Genomic DNA, 22,241 nt, shown 5'->3' with positions numbered 1-22,241 from the left:
TTTGGAATGTTTTTAAAACATCAGAAGTTGAATAAAATTGGACAAAAACGACCGTAAAGTGTATTAGGGGCAAGGATTGATTTTTTCGGAAGAAAATTCCCAATTTTGAAATATAGTGAAACATAAACCTACACAGAAAAAAAGGATTACTTGAACTAAGGAATTTACATTCTTCCCATATTTTTTCTTGAATCAAGCTTACAATTTGTATTTGATTTAAATACACTGTAAAAAATAAGGTACTGACATCAAACTCCCTAAGAGTTTGACAAATTTTCTCTTCAGTGAAACCAAATTCGTTCGAACTAACGAAAATTAGTTTGTCTCAAGAAAATCATTTTTATTGAATGAAAGTCTCTATTCGATTATTAGAAATTGATTAAGCGTTAATATTAAAGTTTTTAAGTTTGACCGTAATTAAATTAACATTTGAACGAATAGGAAAATATATTTTAATTAAAGTTTGGATGTACTTAATTAAAAAATAAAAAATTGTTGGAGCAAACTTTTCAATTTTTAGAAATTTAACTGAAACTCTTGAAACGTTGAGTTTGACAACTTCACATGTTTCAATGAAACAAAAGTAGTTTCCTATAATACCGAACGTGTCGTGTCAACCGACGAGTTTCTTGGAGAGAGAATCCAACGAGGTTGTGGGAATAATTTGACGCACTCACATTAAAACTGAAAAATATTCGACAAGAATATAAATGTATTCGTTACAAAATATCGAACTATATTTGAATGAAAGTCTTTATATTATCGGTTAAATAAAAAAATTTATTTATAAAAAGAGTCACATATTTATCACGTTTAGATCAATGTATAAGCAATTGACTGTATATATCCATTCAATACGAGAACAAAGTACTAGAAGCATAACTAAACTCAAACTTTCCTGCTGGTCCCGTAGCGTAGCGGTAAAGCGCCTGACTCTCGCGCGTAAGGTGCTGGGTTCGATTCCTCCGGATACCAATTCTACGATTATTTAATTTTTCACTAAAAACTGAGTATGTCAGAATTATTTGTTGAGTGTAATGTATATAATAATAATAATAATAATAATATAATGTAATTGTCCCAATACTTAATAAAAAAAAAAAATAATAATAATAATAGTAATAATAATAATAATAATAAAAATAAAATCGAAAATAAAAAAAAACGTAAGAAAAAAAATTTTTTTTAAATTAATTATTGATGAAATAATTAAAGCCAATATTCACTTGATGCAGATTACTGTTTTTTTGGATCAATGCAATACAGCAACTTAAAACAATTCGATTTTTTATTGAATCAATTGCAAGGATAGTTTCAACGGACCTACAAAAATATTACTTTCAACACTAAAATTCATTTGCTTTAATAAAATTTTGACTTAACTGAAAATTCATACTTTCAATCACCTTACAATTTACTTTGAGTGAAATTTTTAATTATTTTATATAAAACAAAAATCATTATTGTATCAACAGTTTCAATGACTTGAACTAATTTATATTTTTTTTTTAAATGAAAAAAGTTATTGAGTTATATCAAATACTATAGAGTTAGTTCAAACGACTTGGTACCTTCCCTCAAGAAACTCTCAGTTGAAGCAAAATATACTGTCAAACGTAGAGGGCGGTAGACTCAATCGCTTGACGCGCTTGGCTGTATCCAAACGCACGGAGTACTTGAGCCAAACGAATCTGGTTTGACGTCAGGAATCTTTTTTTACAGTGTAACAACAAAATTTGGATTTAGAAGCTTATTTCTTTATTGAATAAATAAGTATCTCGATTCAGGAATAGAATTATTCAGCTTGAAAAATTTTTGTTTTTGTTAAGAAACATTTCAGACTTATCTCAAGTATCTTTTTACTCGGCTTAAAGTATTTAGATTTTTGATTCCAGTATTTTTTTCTTGGCTTAATATAATTTAATTTTTGACACAAGTATTTTTTTCTTGGTTTAAAATAATTCAATTATTGACTCAAGTATTTTTTTTCTTAGTTTAAAGTGATTTGATTCTCGGCTCAAGTATTTTTTCCTTGGTTGAAAGTGATTCAATTCTCAGCTCAAGTATTTTTTCTCTTGGTTTTTCAAGAAATAATTTTTCCTGTTTAAAAAAATTATTTAACTGTACGACTTATTTTATCTATCTGGTAGGGTTAAATGTCATTTTTTCCACCTTCGGTAAAGAAGGAATTTTATTTTTTTTGACGTATGATGGGACTCGAACCGTCGACCCTTTGATTCAGAGTGGTTTAAGTCATGTACTTTAGACCACTCGGCCACCACACGCATTTGGAAATAAAAATTTATTCTGTTACTTAAAGCTATTCAGTATTATATATATTCAAGACTAAGCTAAAAAAAAATTCCTTTTATTGAACAATAAAAATTTGAGAGAGTTCTATATTTATAATAAAAAAAATTTAGCCTTCATTTGTAAACCATCAAGTTTTCTTAATTTAAGAATATTTTAATTCAAATTAAAAAAAAAAAAACAAATATAGTTTCACTCGGAAATTCCTTAAATAGCTGAATTTACAATAAATAAAATACATATTTGCCCAAATATTTGCTAAACTTACAAATAATTATAACATTTATGAAATAATTATTATTATCTTGCTTTTTAAATTTTATCTACTTAACCTTATAACGTGGACAAAATTTTCATTTCTTGTGCAGGAGCGACAAAGATAGAGTAGTGAGAAAAGAGTGGGAGAACCTTTGCGTGAAACCAAGAGAAAACTTACTTGGCTTAAGCTCGCAGTACTCTTGGTTCGAAATTTGTATTTTAATTCAAGTTATCACTGTTTGTTGACTCAAAACATCGCATAACTTTATTCAAGATTGTAACTTTCTTGTACTGAACATTTATATTTTTTGGTTAAAGTAACAATTATATTACAGTAAGGAACAATATTTATTAAATCAAAAAATTTTAATTATTTAATTAAGTAACTCAACTGTTGAATCAATCTTTGAAGATATATTGAGTCAAAAAATTTTTTTCTTCGTTCAAGATTTAAAATCCAAGGAATTTTTTTACTTCCGTCAAGAAAATCTCCGTTTTCATTCCATGCCCTCAAAAGTTTCTTGGCTCAATAAAAATTTCTTTGAGCCAAATAATTTTTTTTTCTGTGTACAATTAACCTTCGCCATAAGACAATTTATAGATAAACTGAGAAAAATATCGATAGCCTGAACTGAGAATTGAACCTAGACCATGTCGGTATCGCGCCGAGTGCTCTACCAGTTGAGATATCCGGTACTATACTATCTTCCGTTCAATTTGATCTAAAATTGTCTATAAGGCTATCTATATTTTTTTAAGTTTGTCTATAAATTGTCTTATTGCGAAGGTTAATTGTAGGTTTATGTTTCACTATATTTCAAAATTGGGAATTTTCTTCCGAAAAAATCAATCCTTGCCCCTAATACACTTTACGGTCGTTTTTGTCCAATTTTATTCAACTTCTGATGTTTTAAAAACATTCCAAAAAAACTTCAGCGCAAAGTCATAAAAAATAAGCCAAAATTAGAAATTTCTGTATTTTCAATCGAAAAACAAAAATATAAAGGAAAGTCAGCACAAAATGGGAATAGCGGGGTTGAATACTGTCTTGGTTGAAGTTTTTTTTGAGACAAAAAAATTGAGAATCGAAGTTGTCGAACTTCGAAAAAATAACGGTTTTATTGAAAAAACTGAAATATTTCATATATCGTGACTTTCGAAACATTTTTTGTATTTTTTTCTGAAAACTACATTTAAAAACACAAATTTTATAAAAAAAGAAAGCGCTGAAAGATTAATTTTTGAGAAAGTTATAGCAATTTAAAAAAAAAAGAGCGGTTTTTTTAAAAAATTCGTAACTTTTTTCGGGTTGGGTAAAAAAATCTGAAAAAATTCAGAAAAATGTCTTTGGTAGGATAAAAAATGATAAAAAAGTTTCAGCGAAATCGAAGGGGGTCGGGTCAAATCCTCGGTGATTTGGCATGGAATGCCCCTTATACAATTTCATAAAATTTTATAAAATTTCGTACAATTATATAAAATTTTATCTAATTATGACTTCCCTTTTAAGATCTTACCATATAAAATTTTATAAAATTTTATAAAATTCTATGAAATTTGATAAAATTAAATAAAATTATACGAAATTCCATAAAATTTCGCTGTACAGTCTTATAAAATTGTATAAAATTTTATTTAATTTTATACAATTGTGTAAAACATTATAAAATTTTGTTATATTTTATACAATTTTATAAAATGTCATACAATTTTATAAAATTACATTTATTTATTACGTTCCTTGCTTAGATCTTACTTTATAAAATTTTATTGAATTTTATAAAATTTTATAAGATGTTATAAAATATTATAAAATTTTATAAAATTGTATGATTTTTTATAAAATTTTGCTGTAAAATCTTATAAAATCTTACAAAATTTTATAATATTGTATATAATTTTATAATATTTTATAAAATTTTATAAATACATTTTTGGTATAACAAAAATCAATTTTTAAATCGAAATAAATAAAAGAAATCATATTGATCGATCTGTGATATATATATATGTCGGAGGGTCAGCAGGTAGTTGAGGGGTACTCTTGGTACCGTCGTTATTATCACCATTATTTGGAGACATTTTTATTTAAACAATAAAATATCAGATAAACAACAAAATAATTATCGTCACGCACAAAAATTACTCTCGAGGAGATTTCAATTTTTCCCGGGTATTTTTCACTAAGTTACAGCCTTCCAAAAATCACTATGCAATTTATAAAATTTTTCTGTTCCTTTAATTTTTTGCATTAGTGTATAAAAAAATATATATTTAAATAGTTTAATAATCAAGTAACAAAAAATTCCTGAAGCATATTTTTCATAACATTATTTGTTTGTAAGATATAAGCATTGTAAGAAATAGAAAATGCTAATTTTTACAAATAAATGCGTGTAGTTAACGAACTATAACAGATAAACGATAGGTTAATAATTCTTAAGAAAGCTTAACTTATAATGTATAAAAATGACTTGAAGGACGAAAACTGCATCTGCAATAGTTGCAATAAGATATTGTTTTTAAGAAAAAAAATTTTTTTTTTAAATCACTATTTTCTTACGCTAACAATATGGTGAAAAAAAATTTTTCAAAAATATTAAATTAATCCAATTGTTTATAAAAAATTTATAAACAAATGGCATGAAAAAATTTGAAAGTAATCATATAATGCCTAGCATGAATATGAAATCTGTAAAAGTTGGGTAAATCTAAAAATGCACGACTCTTAATGCTCATTTTCAAAAAGAAAAATGTAGGATAAAAGTTTCAAGGACAATTTTTTTTTTCCTTTCTGTAACACTGGAAATTCAAATTGCGATCCGAAAATAGTCAGATGTATTTTTTTGCGCAGGCGCGACTGGTGTGACGAAAGTATATGCAAAAAACATATATAGACATACAAAATTAGTTAAGTTCTTTTGATTAATTATAACACCGGCACACAAAAAAAACAAGTTCTCTGTACTTTTGACGGGACCGATTTATTCCCATGTATTTTGACCCGCTGAATCTGAATCCGAGGTCCGTTTAACCCGTACACCCTCAGATTTTAAGAAAACTTTAAAGAACCTCAAAAAATCACAAAAATCGACCGTTTTTTAAATTTATAAATTTTCTTAACTCTAACTAAGTATGATTTTTATGTATTTCGGTCCTCCACATACTAACCTGAACTTTATTTAAAACATTAGCCATTTAAAGTCTGAGTAAATTCCAAAAAACCCCAAAAAATTGCAAAAAAGCAAAAAAATTCTTAGTATTGTGATGAAAAAAAGTTTATAGGGCTAAATAAATAATTATTTTCATGTATCCTTATCTGTCACATATAATTCTCGAACATCCATGGCTCAGACATCTCTAAAATTTTAAATAAATGGCAAAAATTCCCAAAAAATCGAAAAAAATAAAATTTGGTATAACAAAAATCAATTTTTAAATCAAAATAAATAAAAGAAATCATATTGATCGATCTGTGATATATATATATATATATAAAAATATTTTGGCCTAAAACATGAAAAAATTTTCATATGCTTCAAAAAATCTTTATAGAAACGGTATTTCAATATTAATTCGTTCTCCGCTTATATCTAACCCTTTTGTCCTCAAATGTCCTACATAAAGAGTTTCTCTTTCGTTTCCTCATTTTTTCAGGTAGATCTCTCTGTAGTGTCCAACAGTGATCTGCCATCATATTGACATCCCACTTATCTTGATAACGTTTTTCCATTACACTGATGTCCTGATGGTTGATATACAACTATGATACTTTGGGTTGCTTAATGAATTCCAAATTGCACTATTTACATTTTCACCTTTCACACTTTCCTGAAAATCTTGGTAACTATAGTGAAGAGCAAGGTGAAAGATTCCATCAGGACATCAGTGTAATGGAAAAACGTTATCAAGGTAAGTGGGATGTCAATATGATGGCAGATCACTGTTGGACATTACAGAGAGATCTACCTGAAGAAATGAGGAAACGAAAGAGAAACCCTTTATGTAGGACATTTGAGGACAAAAGGGTTAGATATAAGCGGAGAACGAATTAATATTGAAATAACGTTTCTATAAAGATTTTTTGAAGCATATGAAAATTTTTTTATGTTTTAGGCCAAAATATTTTATATATATGTCGGAGATAAAATTGTAACTGGGTTTTCCCAGAGGCTTTGGAAAGTCCCAACTACATTTTAGTTTATATTTTTCTTAAACAACGATACTTAACAATAATATTTTACAACTTAATCGGATTGGGAAATTTTTTAAGCTTGTTGTAAAATATTTTTATGACGGTAGGCTTAGACTTGGAGTGGCATCTGCTCACCAAACGTAGCCACGGTCAGAGGATAGTAAAATAATTGCTATATAGAATAAGGCAGTTCGTTTGGGTTTTTCAGGTAAAGACAGAGAGTTTTTTTTTAGAGTAAGAGTTCAGAGTGCAAAGGCACTTCTGTTTGAGCTGGAGTCGACAGCACCTCGTATCCTGCTGACCGTGTATTCGTTCTCAAGTCTAATTTTACTGTCATGTATATTTTGTTAACTCTACGATTGAGTTGTATATTAAATTAGTGAATACTGTTGTACTATTTGTGCATTATAATCCATATAGTTATTTGAGTGTAGTTATTGTAATATTTAGCCTTTAGCGAATACTTAATATTGTGTAACGATAATCTTAAATTATAACATATTGTAATACTTTAATTATTTGTAATACTTTAATCATTTGTGAAATCTCCTCGAGAGTAATTTTTGTGCGTGACGATAATTATTTTGTTGTTTATCTGATATTTTATTGTTTAAATAAAAATGTCTCCAAATAATGGTGATAATAAAGACGGTACCAAGAGTACCCCTCAACTACCTGCTGACCCTCCGACATATATATATATCACAGATCGATCAATATGATTTCTTTTATTTATTTCGATTTAAAAATTGATTTTTGTTATACCAAATTTTATTTTTTTCGATTTTTTGGGAATTTTTGCCATTTATTTAAAATTTTAGAGATGTCTGAGCCATGGATGTTCAAGAATTATATGTGACGGATAAACATACATGAAAATAATTATTTATTTAGCCCTATAAACTTTTTTTCATCACAATACTAAGAATTTTTTTGCTTTTTTGCAATTTTTTGGGGTTTTTTGGAATTTACTCAGACTTTAAATGGCTAATGTTTTAAATAAAGTTCAGGTTAGTATGTGGAGGACCGAAATACATAAAAATCATACTTAGTTAGAGTTAAGAAAATTTATAAATTTAAAAAACGGTCGATTTTTGTGATTTTTTGAGGTTTTTTAAAGTTTTCTTAAAATCTGAGGGTGTACGGGTTAAACGGACCTCGGATTCAGATTCAGCGGGTCAAAATACATGGGAATAAATCGGTCCCGTCAAAAGTACAGAGAACTTGTTTTTTTTGTGTGCCGGTGTAATTATATCGGGCCTAATTTGATTTCTTCTTCGGCCCTAAAATAATCTTTTAAAAAGAAAAGTGATCCAAATAATGGCTTTGTTCTCGAGTTTTTGTGTTTACGGGTCACGGGCACATTTTCTACTGCTTGGGAAAATTTTTTTTTACATTTTGATGTTTTTTTAGTTATTAAATCCATCAAATTGGTCTTTATAAGTAATAAAATTAATCTTTATTGAATTCTTTATCCGATGAGGTGTAACTCGGTTAAGCTACGTGGAATATAACAAGAGTGGAACAGCAAAAACAGTAGCGACAAAATGGCAAATTGAAAATTTCGATCGTAAAGCAGGCTCTAATGCTTCGCATTAAGAGTCGTGCGATAAATAAAATTTCAAACGTAAAAAATTCCGAAATTTGTCTTAGTACGATCTGTGAAAAATTTCACGTTTTTTTTTTTATATTTTTATTTTATTGTTATTTGTATATTTATTATTTTTATTTATTTATTCACCTAATCTCAATTTTTTATATTTATATTTATATTTATTATTTTTGAAATACCAGCGCCAAAAGAATTGGTTAGAAGTATGGCGCAGGCACACTGGGTGATAGTATGAGAAATAGTATGAGATAAAAAAAGTACCACGCATGCGCACTTGTTAAGACGAATGTCCATACATATTTAGACTAAAAATTAAAGAAAATGCGATTTAATTTTTCATTAATTATAATTGCATAACACAAAGTTAGATAGCCATTTTCGAAAGCAAATTCTTCTAGGGCAAAACGGGTCATTAAAAAAAAAAGGGAGTTAAATTACGGATTCGTTTTCGAGATATTGTGTTTTCGAGCTACAAAACTTTTTTACTGCTGACGGGAAATTTTTTTAGTTTATTTTAATGATTTTCTCGTTTCTAATGCACTGAATTAGTTTGTGAAAATTGCAGAAATTGTCTTTATTACATTATCTGTAAAATAGTGCATCATTTGAGATGTTTTTGTGTACTAATAAAACGATCATATCGGAAATAGTTGTAGAAAGAAGGCAAAAAAACTTTTCGATCGTAAAGCACTCTCTAATGCTTTGCATTATGAGTCGTGCAATAGCTTAAAATTAAAAAAAAATTATTTAGCATACATTATTTAAATTTATAATTGTTCTGTTACTTCAAAATTTTATAATTAATGAAATAAAAATATTTCATAAACTTTCATAACGTCATCTTGTTGAGTATGTTTATAAAAAAGGCTCCAAAAATGAAAAAATTTATAGATTAATTATTTAAACTTTTATACCGCCTTTTATGACAACACAAACCCGTAAAATAATCTCAATTAAGAATTGAATAACTTTTTGAAAAATAGTGATACAACTTTTACTACCGCGGAATCATTTTCTTTGAAGTTTCTAGATGACGCCAAAATTTTTTCGAATTTTTTAATTAATATTTAATTGCATAAAAAAATGATTAAAAAACTACGCTCACTAGAGTGGCCGCGCGCGTATGCCGAAACTTGGTAGTTTGGCCATGCAGAAACCTGGCCACGCAAAAGCCGATTTTTAACGTTACATTCAAATTATGAAAGGTAATTAAAAATTTCAAAAATTTATTTTCAATATAATTAAAAAAAAAAAATGATCAATATCTGTATTTAAGTATCAAAGTAACTGATTATAATTTTTAAAAAAATTTTAAAAACATTTCATTATCGTATTTCATACACGGAGAGAATTTTTCGATAAAATTTATCCTGCAATTTAAAATAAGCCTGTGCCGAAAAGATAATAAATACGGAAAGAATAACAACAGATTTGTATTGTTTTATTTTTCATCCTTTTTTATTTAAAAATTACTTGAAATTGGGTGGTTTTACCCCATAATTAAACACTATCTAGAAACGGACGAGTAATTATTCATGCAGGCCCAGTTTTATTCACAATTAACGAGTAAAATTTATTAGATAATTTTCCCTGTGTAGAATTTTTCGTGTTATCCTTAAATAATTAAAAAAAATAATTCTATTAAAATCAAACCATCTATCAAAAAACATATCTTATTATCGGTTATAAATTAAAATTTACTTGTAATTACTACGGCGCTTCTAATTTTGTAAATGAATTCCGTATTAAAAATGGTTTTCTGTCCGATTACAACTTCAATTGAGTACCACTGAGCTCTGGTAACGTGTGCGATGGAGGGGATAGAGTGAGAGAGACAAGAGTGAGATAGACAGTGTAATATGACACGTCTTGAGCAGATCTGGCGCAAGATATGCCCAAGCATCTGCAGATAGATTCTGGTACAAGATATGCTCAAGTTAACTGTATCAGCACATCTTCAGCAAGATATATTCAAGATTCTTGTATGATTCTTGAAGTATAACATTAAACAAAGTTTTTAAACAAGTCTTGCGCAAGACTTGCAATATAAATCTGTAGACCAGTGTCTGCAGCAAGATACAGAGTCATATAAAGACATAGACAACTAGTGGATTTGAGACCAGGCTTATGCAAGACTTTCACAAGATTGTTATATGGGTATATGAGATAATATATATAGAAAAATACAAAACATTATATACAAGTAAATATATTATGATAAATATATAATCCAATATATGTAAAAAGGGACTTCCGGTGGGGCGCTAGTGAGTATCACACGCATTCACGCAACCACAACTAAAATCATTTATTCCAAGTTAAATTTGCAAAGTGTACAGTTCAAGTAATCAAAAACCCCCATAAAAAAATTTAACTAAACGATTAAACAAATAAATCAGGTGAAATTTAGCCCTGTTTATAAGCATTCGAGTTGATCATACGGCAATCAGTTTGGAGGTTAGCTCGACAAAGTGAGATGGGGTCAAGAGGTGGAGGGGCTACGAGAGCGAGAGGCGGCAAAATTAAAGACAGTGGCGACATCGGTAAATACATGAACAGCAACACAGAAACATCAACATCTGCTGACATGACAGCTCTACTCCAAAAACTTGACTTCCTAGCAAGTGAGATCAACGAAGTAAAACAACAAAATATAAGCGTGAGAGAAGTGTTAGAAGAAGTTAGAGTAATAAAAACTGATGTGACTCAATTAAGAGAACAGTGGCTGGATGAAAAAGAACAACTAAAAGCGGAAATCAAAGCTCTCAAAGAAAACAATGAGAGGAGAGAGAGATATGAAAAAAGAAAGAATCTCATAATTAAAGGTAAGGATGTAGGCTCATTCGCTAGCGAACTTCAAACCTTTATTTGTAAAAATCTTGGGGTGACAGAAGAGGTTAAAGAAGCGAGAAAAATACACAACAGACATAACCAAAATATGTGGGTTGTGAAGATGAAAACTGTTGATGGTAAGCTCAAGGTACTGAAAACAAAAAGTGATAAACTCAAAGGCACTGAAACATATATTACGAATGATTTGACATACAATGAGAGGGAGACGCAAAGATATTTACGCGAGGAAGCGCGTAAAATGAGAGAAAGTGGCATGAATGTACGAGTGAAACATCTAAGAATAGAAAGTGATGGCAAAGAGTTCAAATGGAACTGTAACAGGGTAAAATAGATTCCAATGACTATTTATTAAGATCTAAATTTTGATTTGTCCACGGTCGATAACGGGCCCTAATTATAATTCGGTTTAGTAAATTAAGTGATTCGACATGTCACCGGGTGTCGCTAATCAGTGAGACCCGAACATCCGCCCCTCTCTTTTGCTAATTAATTTAGTAGGGATGAGTTCTCTGGGGGTAAATCAAAGAGACCCGAATCGAAGAGTTATAAGGGAATGAAATGCCAAAAATCGAGAGAGTCAGTCGGACGACCGAAGGCGATAGACACCTAAGGGAAGACAAGAGTTAGTGAACGACAAAAGTGATCAGACACATTGTAATACAAGGTTATCTAGTACATTGCGAATTAAATAATAAAAATTGTGACGGAAGCAAAAATACGAGGACGAAATCCGGACAACGGAAACCTGGAAAAGAACACCACTAACATCGAGCGATTGCTAGCAGCCGGAGCAGATCATTACTATAAGTTCCAAGGACTGCTGAAATAAAATTTGGAGGTAAATCATAATTAATTCAGGCCTCTGATTAATTTTATTAATCTGGAAAATTAATTATAATATATTACTTAGTATCTTTCCGTTGATCTCGCGTAAAGAAACGGATAGTTCAGGCTCTCCAGCCGTTCAATCTCGTGTTCTCGAAAGTTCCGTCGCGTCATTTGTCGTTAATATCTGGTCTAAACTCTGTAATAATTATTCAAGGCTCCACAGCCAGAATAAAATAAAATTATCGCATAAATAATCCGGTCATTAAAACTATTAAATTATTAATTTATTCCAGGCTCTCCAGCCGTTATAAATTAATTTATTAATTGATCTTAAGATTAATACAGGCTGGAATTTATTCCGTCGGCCGCATTAATTCTAAGATTCATTAATTCAATCGATTTACTCGAATAACGTCAGTAAAAATCGGGAACCGTGTGACGCCAATTCACCGGTCGAAAATTCTAGTCAACCCGAAATCAAATTCTAGTCATTACGTGATTACTAAATTAATTTTAAGTTAATTAAAATACACTAATGCAAAAAATTAAAGGAGCAGAAAAATTTTATAAATTTTTTAGTGATTTTTGGAAGGCTGTAACTTGGTGAAAAAAAATCGTATCGAAAATTTAAAAAAAGCATTTTATAGCTTGAAATCTCTAGTTTAGGTGTATTTTTTTCAAAATTTTTTAAAAGCTCCGATTATTGCGCAAACATGAGAAATACCGCGAGCCAAAAATTTCTAAATTTTTTTTTTTTTTCCGAAGAGCCTACGGACCGCGGAAAAATTCTTTCAACTAAACGAATGCATACATCGTTTAGCAAATTTATTCAGCTTCAATTTGGTTTTTTTTTAACCTCGTAGGATGATTTGTCGCAGAGATATCAGCCTTCAAACAGAAAATGATCCTTTTGGCTTTGATCTTCGATATTTCAGGTACCAATGATCGCACAGAAAGTTGAAGGGCGGCGTTGAAAACTTGAATAAATTCCCTACAAGACCCTGTCATCATTTTTTGAAAAAAAAAATTTTTTTTATTTTTAATATCCATTAGAAGAAAGTACAAAAAAATGACTTTTTTTGGTTTTTTAGTAAATCAACCGCTACTCTGCAAATATCGATAAAAAAAATAATGTTGCCAGGGACTTTTTTAGCTTAATGTACCCCCAAGACCCCTGTAAATTTTTAAATTGATCTATCGAACCGTTTTTTGGGAATCATCGATCAAAGTTTAGCTAAACAATTAAAGGAGCAAGTTTTGTTCCTTTAATTGTGTAATCATAATCAAAATGAAAAAAATTTTTTTTTTCGACTTTTCTCAAATTTTTGCGTTGGTAACTCAGCAAATGCAAGGAAATGACAAAAAAAAAATAAAAAATTTCCGAAAAATTTCAAAAAAAATCAAAGAAAAAAAAAAAATTGAAACTCGTTTTTTGTGTTCTAAATTTTTTTTTTGACATTTTTTGGAAATTTTTTTTTTTTTTGTCATTTCCTTGCATTTGCTGAGTTACCAACGCAAAAATTTGAGAAAAGTCGAAAAAAAAAATTTTTTTCATTTTGATTATGATTACACAATTAAAGGAACAAAACTTGCTCCTTTAATTGTTTAGCTAAACTTTGATCGATGATTCCAAAAAAACGGTTCGATAGATCCATTTAAAAATTTACAGGGGTCTTGGGGGTACATTAAGCTAAAAGAGTCCCTGGCAACATTATTTTTTTTATCGATATTTGCAGAGTAGCGGTTGATTTACTAAAAAACCAAAAAAAGTCATTTTTTTGTACTTTCTTCTAATGGATGTTAAAAATAAAAAAAATTTTTTTATTCAAAAAATGATGACAGGGTCTTGTAGGGAATTTATTCAAGTTTTCAACGCCGCCCTTCAACTTTCTGTGCGATCATTGGTACCTGAAATATCGAAGATCAAAGCCAAAAGGATCATTTTCTGTTTGAAGGCTGATATCTCTGCGACAAATCGTCCTACGAGGTTAAAAAAAAACCAAATTGAAGCTGAATAAATTTGCTAAACGATGTATGCATTCGTTTAGTTGAAAGAATTTTTCCGCGGTCCGTAGGCTCTTCGGAAAAAAAAAAAAAATTTAGAAATTTTTTGGCTCGCGGTATTTCTCATGTTTGCGCAATAATCGGAGCTTTTAAAAAATTTTGAAAAAAATACACCTAAACTAGAGATTTCAAGCTATAAAATGCTTTTTTTTAATTTTCGATACGATTTTTTTTCACCAAGTTACAGCCTTCCAAAAATCACTAAAAAATTTATAAAATTTTTCTGCTCTTTTAATTTTTTGCATTAGTGTATCTAAAAACTAAATAAAAGATACTAGAGTTTGGGTAAATTAAATTTTGAGTAAAATTGAGAAAACGGATTATTTTGAAAGTGAAATAAAGTTAATTGTGAAAATTGTCAGTGAAACATCTAGGAATTGGAAAGTAATAAACGAATAATAATTATAAAATTTAATCAGAGAAAATAATGAGTGGAAATTTATAAGTGGTAAAATTAATTAATTTATAAATTACATTAAACAAAAATTAATTAATTGATTGGAAATACAGTGAATTATGGTATGAGAAACTTTATATTGAGTATTGGAAATTATGAATTGTAAAAATTTAAGTGGGAAAAGTTACTAAGTATTGTTAAAATTAGAGTCAATTAATTTGTAGAGTCAAGTTAGAGTAAAGAAACTGTGTCTGTGATGTAAGTCCGGTGGACAAAGATTAAGTTAGGTTTAGGATATGTCCGGTGGACACTAGGAAATAAGAATATGCGGGTTAACGTCCTGTGGACGGTTTTTTAAAGTAGAATTAAGGAAAATAAGGTTTAACGTCCGGTGGACGGTTTTTTATCAAAGTGTATTAAGGTTAAAGGTTTAACGTCCGGTGGACGGTTTTTTAATGAGAGAGTGTGTGTGTGAGTGTGTTACGTCCGGAAGACGCTTAAAATACGTGTGTGTGAGAGTGTGGAAACGTCCAGGGGACGATATTTAGTTTTGTCATAAGGAAAACGTCCAGGGGACGAGATTTAGTTTTGTCATAAGAATATTAGTTTGTCATAAGAATATTAGTTTGCCATAAGTACACGTCCAGGGGATGCATTTAGTTTGTCATAAGTAATTAATTGTTATAAAAAGGTTAAATAAATAATAAGCAAGGTGCTTAAGGTTATTAAAATTAAAAGTAAAGTTTAAATAAATTTATTTCAGCCTGTTCACTATTCTTCTCCTCTCTCACAAAATATAAAATTTACAAACGACCCTGAGAATCAAAAATTACAATTAACATCCGGTTCTGGAAGGCCGAGTCCATATTCCAGTGGCGCCCTAATATTCGACTATAATACTTAGGTGCGACCAGACTTGGCAAGCTAATCACTCTGTCATAGAACAGTGATAATAAACTAATTGAAGAAACCCAAAGCCCAGCAACGCAACAGCACAGACGAAAATCGCTATCAGCTAGCCCGACTGGGCAACATTAACCTAACTCAACAGCTGAAACAGTGGATCCACAGGTAACTGGCGTAAATGAAAATAAAAACTCAAGTACGAAAAATAATCTAAGTTTTGTTTTCTGGAACACACGAGGTATAAGGAATTTATATGAACTAACCGTTATAGATAATCAACTAATAACTCAAAATTGTGCAATTCTAGCCTTATCAGAAACATGGCAACTAACATCTTTCCATCCTCTACAGCTCCAACACATGACACAAATCAGCAGCTTAGCATCCAAAAACCGAGCAGTGGGCAGGCCATCAGGTGGTCTTGAATTATTTTATGACCCAAAGTATGTCAGTAACGTAGAAATCATCAGCACCAGTGAAATTTGGATCAGTATTAAGTGCACAATAGACGAATCAGAACTAATAGTTACAAGTGTATATATCAGAGACCATTACGCTGAAGATAGAATTAATATGCTCCAAGAACTAGTCAATGACAACATAAACAAGTACACTGAGACCCCCATGATAATTGGCGGAGACTTTAATGGAAGAATTGGAGAACTTAACCAACTAGAAGAAACTACACTTCAAGGTTCCTACTTCTCAGACAGTCGCAAAAGCAAAGATACGAAAATAAATAGAAATGGCAGGGTTTTATTGGATAGCCTAGAAGCCTTGGGCTTCTTGGTTTTAAATGGGAGATCACTGTCAGACGAGAATGGCGAAACAACATATTATGGACATGCAGGGACGTCAACAATAGACTATGTATGGGCAAATTTTGAAGGTATACATCTGGCTAGGGATCTCATGGTATTGAATGCAGGGCACTCTGATCACCTCCCGATACAGTTAACATTACAAACAATCGTAGAACTACCGACGATTCCGGAGCACCAATATAACAGTAAACCCAAAACCAGCATCAAGTGGAAACCAAACCAGGAAGAAAACTATGAAGAAGAAATGAGAGATATGCTAAGAAACCCTGATGTAGATATTGTGAGCACAATATGTAAAATTACCACAAAACTAAGCATGAAAACAACCTGGAGAACAAGTGAATCAAAAGACAAGCCTTGGTTCGATAGTGCGTGTCGAGAGCAACGGAAAAAGCTAAATAAACTTTACCGGCTGAGTTATCGAGCTGAAGGCAAACACCACAGACTAGAATTCATAGAAAGCCGCAAACAATACTTGAGAACTATTAAGGAAGCAAAAGTGAAATTTAACGAAAAAGCAAAAAATATACTGAGTTCAGCCGAATCTCCTCAAGACTTTTAGAAAGCCATAGCTAAGTACAGGAAAAGAACCAGTGCGCCAAACCCTATTTATGCAAAGACCTGGATAGACTATTACAGCAAGATCATGCCATTGCCTGATCCAGAAAAATAAATGTTCTTAGACGCGAGACACCCTGAGTTAGACAAGGCGTTCACAGACGAGGATACAAGAAAAGTGCTCAAAAACCTAAAAACTGGAAAAATCCCGGGATCTGACGGGGTATCAAACGAATTTTTTAAAAACTTTCCAGATGATAAAATCCATAGAATAACCAGTCTAGTGAATGAAGTCTTTGAAAACGGCAAAGTACCAGAAAGCTGGGCAAGTGCTAACACTTTAGTATTTCATAAAAAAGGAGTCAAATCAGATCCTGAAAATGACCGACCAATAGCGCTTATGAATGTGATAGCCAAAATATTCACCACCTTGCTCGCCAGAAGGCTAAATAATTACCTGGAAAAGGAGGAGATGCTTCCCGAGAGCCAGGCAGGCTTCAGAACCAAGCGCTCTTGTGACGACCAGACTTTCACGCTGGCAGCAAAAATATCTAAAGCAACAAATACCCGAAAAGGCAGACTTTTCATCACATTCATTGACTTTAGAAAAGCGTTCGATTCCGTGGTCCACAATAAACTATGGATGAAACTCTATCAACTCGGGGTCAGCGCACAATACATTAAAGTTCTCCAGGATTTGTATGCGAAGGCACATATCAGGATAGTTTTGGACTGCAACAAAAATACAGACCCGATTAACATAACGGAAGGAGTTTTTCAGGGTGACCCTTTAAGCGCCTTACTTTTCATCTTAATGTTATCAGACATAGAAGAATTTTTCATTCAAGATGGACACATAGACATATCCAATAAAATAATGCTGTTACTTTATGCAGATGATGCGGCCTTCGTCACCGAAGACATTGTCGAAATGCAACACCTTATGGACACGCTAAAAAACTTTGCTGATATAAATAAACTTTCCGTCAATGTCAAAAAAACGAAACTACTTGTAATCCAAAAAAGCGGAAGATCACCTAAGCTAAGACCATTAAAGTACAATAATGGAGTTATTGAGAGAGTTAAAAGGTTCAAATATCTTGGAGTTACTTTCAGCAGCTCTGAGAGTTATAAAGCGACTGTAGAAGAAAGTGTCACAAAAGGCAAAATAGCCCTAGCTGCAGCAATTAAACTTATAGCTACTGCTAAAATTTGTAAATGGAGCCAACATCTTACCCTGTTAAATGCAATAGTGTCGTCAACTGTTCTATATGGTGCAGCAGTATGGGGACTAGGCAATGAACAACGCGTAGACATCATCCAGCGGACATTCATCAGACAAATCCTAAACCTGCCGTGGAACACTCCCGGATACCTGCTCAGAAGAGAAACGGGCACCTCATCATTAGCTACTGGCATAGCTAAACGTGCACTGGGTATGTGGGCAAGAATTAGCGACATAGACAATAACCGATACCCCCGAAGATGCTTGAGAGACTTACAGCTAAATCAAGACAAGCCAAACTGGTTCACCAAAATAAAAAAACTGTTAGTTAACGCAGAACAGGAGGATCTAACACAGCCAACATCGGGTACTCCAATCAGAGAAGCAACGAAAAGTATAATAGATAAACTCGCAGCTAAAGAATTTCTAGAAGACTCAGATAGAATCACACAATCTTCATATTCCTCAATATTTAAATGCATAACAAGTACCAGAATCGACGAGTGTGAGGACTACTTAAGATTGGATCTACCCTTCGATACAGTGAGAGTCATAGCACAACTTCGCTTAACCAGCGTCAAGAGAATTAAAATAAAAGCTAAACGAGTCGACCTTGACATTGATACTGCACAAATCTGCCTAAACTGCAAACAACTTAAGCTTGAGACCCTGGAACATATTATTATGGACTGCGATGCATATGAGGAAGCGAGATCCAGACTTTTAAGTGAACCAGAATTTCCCGAAGTATTATACATCTTCAATAAATCCCATGCATATAACATCTATAACTTCATAATGGAAATAAATAAAACAAGAGCCTTTATTCTGTCGGAATGATAGATGCAATAACCAAGATAAATGCTATCCACTGAAGATGCTGTTGAGAACCACCAACTTTTTATTCCTTAGTCATCATATAATTTATAATTTATAATTATTTAATTATTTTTTTTTCTTTATTATTATTCTTAATTTACGTTATTATGATCTTATTATCTTTTCATACAAATCTAACATATAAATCCAATTTTCATTTTTCTAATTACAGCATATAATGCATATAATTCATAATGTTTGATAAAATTAAAAATGTGAACAAGATTAATAAAACAAATTATTATAAAACACCAATCTCGATGTCAACCACCGAAGTCCAACATTGCTATAGAAATGTGTTTCTCAAACAATTAAATAAAAAAAAAAAAAAAATATATATGTAAAAAACATATATTTTTTAATATAGATATTTTTGCTGCTATATATTCATCACATGTTCACTATATATTTTTTTATATACTTTTAATAGTATATAGCTTTTCCATGCGGGCGATCTCAGATATCAATTGAATGCATTATGTATTTTTGAAAAAGACACAGAGTCAAATAACATAAACAAAAATATTTCTTGAAAAAATCACAAAAAAAATTTTACGGTAACTCTTCCCGTTAGAATTAAGAGCTTAAACTTTGAGGGAATTTTTTCTGTTGTAATTGAAAAAAAATGCTTCTGATTACTGTATTAGTGCAACAAAGATATACCGTTCACCCACTTAGGTGCGAGAATGAAAAAAAGTAAGAACTTCAGATAAGGATGCAGACTGATTTGATATATTATTTGAAAAGATTTTAGCTAAAAATTAAAAAAATAATTTTTTTCTTTTTTTTCATCATGCTGTACCCCCAAAATTATAGTAGCTGATAATCTGTAAAAATTCTGAGGAGTAGCTGCTAATATGAGGATAAAGTCTACAGAGTTTCAAATTTTTCGAACAATTACTTTAGCCGGAATAAAAACTTAATCGTTCAATGCCGAGAACTCCGTGTTATTTAAATGGGAAACTTACATAACTGTGCGGCACGGGTTAAAATTGAGATAGAGACCTGAAACTTTGAGGATATTTTTTTTTATTCATTTCGAACCACATAAGCCTCTGGGAGCATAAAAATTCGAAAATGTCCAAAACAAGGACCACCCTAATATATATATATATATATATAGATATAAAAGAAAGACTTTTCACTGTTAATGATTTTATTCATTTTTCAATTAAATTACATTGAATAAGACGGTAATTTAACATAGGCTATTACTCAGAATGATACTGAAGCGAATGAAAAAAAAATTGACTCAAAAAGTGAAGTTTTTTGGGCGTTATCGCGACCACATACATCATCCGCACATACAGACAACCCGACGTCCACCGAAATATTTTTTCAAAACGGTTTTTTATTTACTATCTAGCAAAAATAGTGTTTTTTAAAGTATCTACTGTCATAAAAAAGTGTTATTGTTGATATTTGTCAACTCATATAATACTCAAAGTGCAAAAAGGATCGGATAAAAGCAATTTAAGCCGAGATAATTGCTTGACCTTGAGAGAGTGAGAGTAAAGCACAACTCACGCTTCGCGTTGAGACGTGCAATTTCAAAATATGATTCTCATTCCTGATAAATTATGTATTTCCCGTTATAATTCAATTCCATCAGTTATATTTTGTTTTAAACGAAATAATCAGTAAATTTTACCACTATTTTATATTTTTAAAGCATGCCTTTTATTACTTATGATGTTTCAAACGTACGCCTTATGATTATAACTGGTCTTGTCATTCTGATAGCGCCTACAATTCTTATCTGATCTTATTGAAATTCTCTACACTTATTTTATCGGTAATTCTTCTGATTAAGTTCTAAGATGAACTAAATTCGATGATTAGTTTAAAAGTTATGCTTTTTGAAATTTTTATGATTTTTCGAAAACATCAGTTTTTATTCACTGTTAAAGTGCGTATAACTTTCAAACTTAAACTCATAGACGAATTCTGCATAAATAATCTTAACACTTTTCCCATAAGCTTTGAATTCCGTCCTTAAACTCAAAGTTTTAACTATTTCTTTCAATAATTTGATAGCCTTGAAAGTTTGGACATAATCAAGAAATTCAGAAAATATGGTTTTCATTCCTGACACCTCATGCATTTCCCATTATAATCCAGCTTCATCAGTTATTTTTTATTAAGATCTTTCAACTATAAAAGTTTATATAACTTTGAAACTAAATATTTTAGACAATTTTTACCTAATTATCTTACAGCTGACCTAATAAGCTCTAATTTCGTACCTTAAACTTGGTATTTTTACTGTCTTATAATAGTTTCAAAGCTTTGAAAATTTTCTTAATTATAGAAATTAATATCCTTCATGGTTAAATTTTTATTGTCGCTCATAAAATAATCTTTTAATTTGACGACACTGAAAGATAATATTGTTTTCATAGTAATACCGTTAGGTTATAGTAACCATCTAAAGTTTAAATAAACACAGTAGATTATGAATAAAACAATATTTTGTTTACGTGAAAATTAGATTGATATATTACTTATACAATGCTTTGTCAAATCAGCTATCTGAAGTTCTCCGAGGAAATACGTCGTTGTCCTTTTTTGCCCTCACACTTAGAAAACGAGCCTAATTTTATATCGTGACTATACACTAACATGTATCACAAGATTTGCATGTATGAAACTTACTTTTTATATCGATTGATTGAAAAATCTACCTTCCATTTCGGCTGCCGAATGGCCTTTTTAATTTATAAAATGTTTTAATAACTCATAATCTACTTCCCTTACTTCGAATCTTTGTGGCGAGAAATTGCCGAAGTCAAATAAAAAATTGAACAAAATAGAGAAAAATCTGACGAATCTTCCGGTACAAAAACCTAGCAAAAAAAGTTGTAATGTTTTTTGTTATTAACAAAAATGTTTTGCAAATAAATCCTCAGTCGACTTTAACGGAATACTGGATAAAAATTTTTGTCATGCAGTCAATGAAATGTACAAAATAAAATACACAGTAAAAAATACTGTGTAAAATCAACACAGTTTGTGTGTTAAAAATGGTTGACACGAAATTTGTGTTGAAATCTCGACACAAACTTTGTGTAACCCCTTTTTAACACAAAGATTATGTTAAAATATCGCCACAAGAGGGCGAAAAGAATTCCACAGTAACACACAAAATGTGTTAATAAAGAGTGTATAACACATTTTTTATGTTACAAAATAAAGTGACACAAACTCTGTGTTGGTTTAACACACTACAATTTTTAACACAAACCGTTTTCGACACAAATACACAATATTTTTTACTGTGTAATTCAATCTTTTCTGAATCGTATGGTCACAAAGTTCATACAAAAATGTTA

At 30.7% G+C, this 22,241-nt stretch overlaps 1 protein-coding gene across 9 annotated transcripts in view; it reads left to right on the top strand.

Annotated features, from left to right (window-relative positions):
- Window positions 1-22,241, top strand: part of LOC130674842 (myoneurin-like) — a 230,982-nt gene that overhangs the window by 10,404 nt on the left and 198,337 nt on the right. The gene's annotated exons all lie outside the window — the stretch shown is intronic.

This window comes from Microplitis mediator, chromosome 9 (assembly GCF_029852145.1).
Source record: "Microplitis mediator isolate UGA2020A chromosome 9, iyMicMedi2.1, whole genome shotgun sequence".
In the NCBI taxonomy this organism is placed as follows: Eukaryota; Metazoa; Arthropoda; class Insecta; order Hymenoptera; family Braconidae; genus Microplitis; species Microplitis mediator.
Note: the sequence above shows the minus strand (reverse complement) of the source record. Positions and strands in the feature narration are given on the sequence as shown.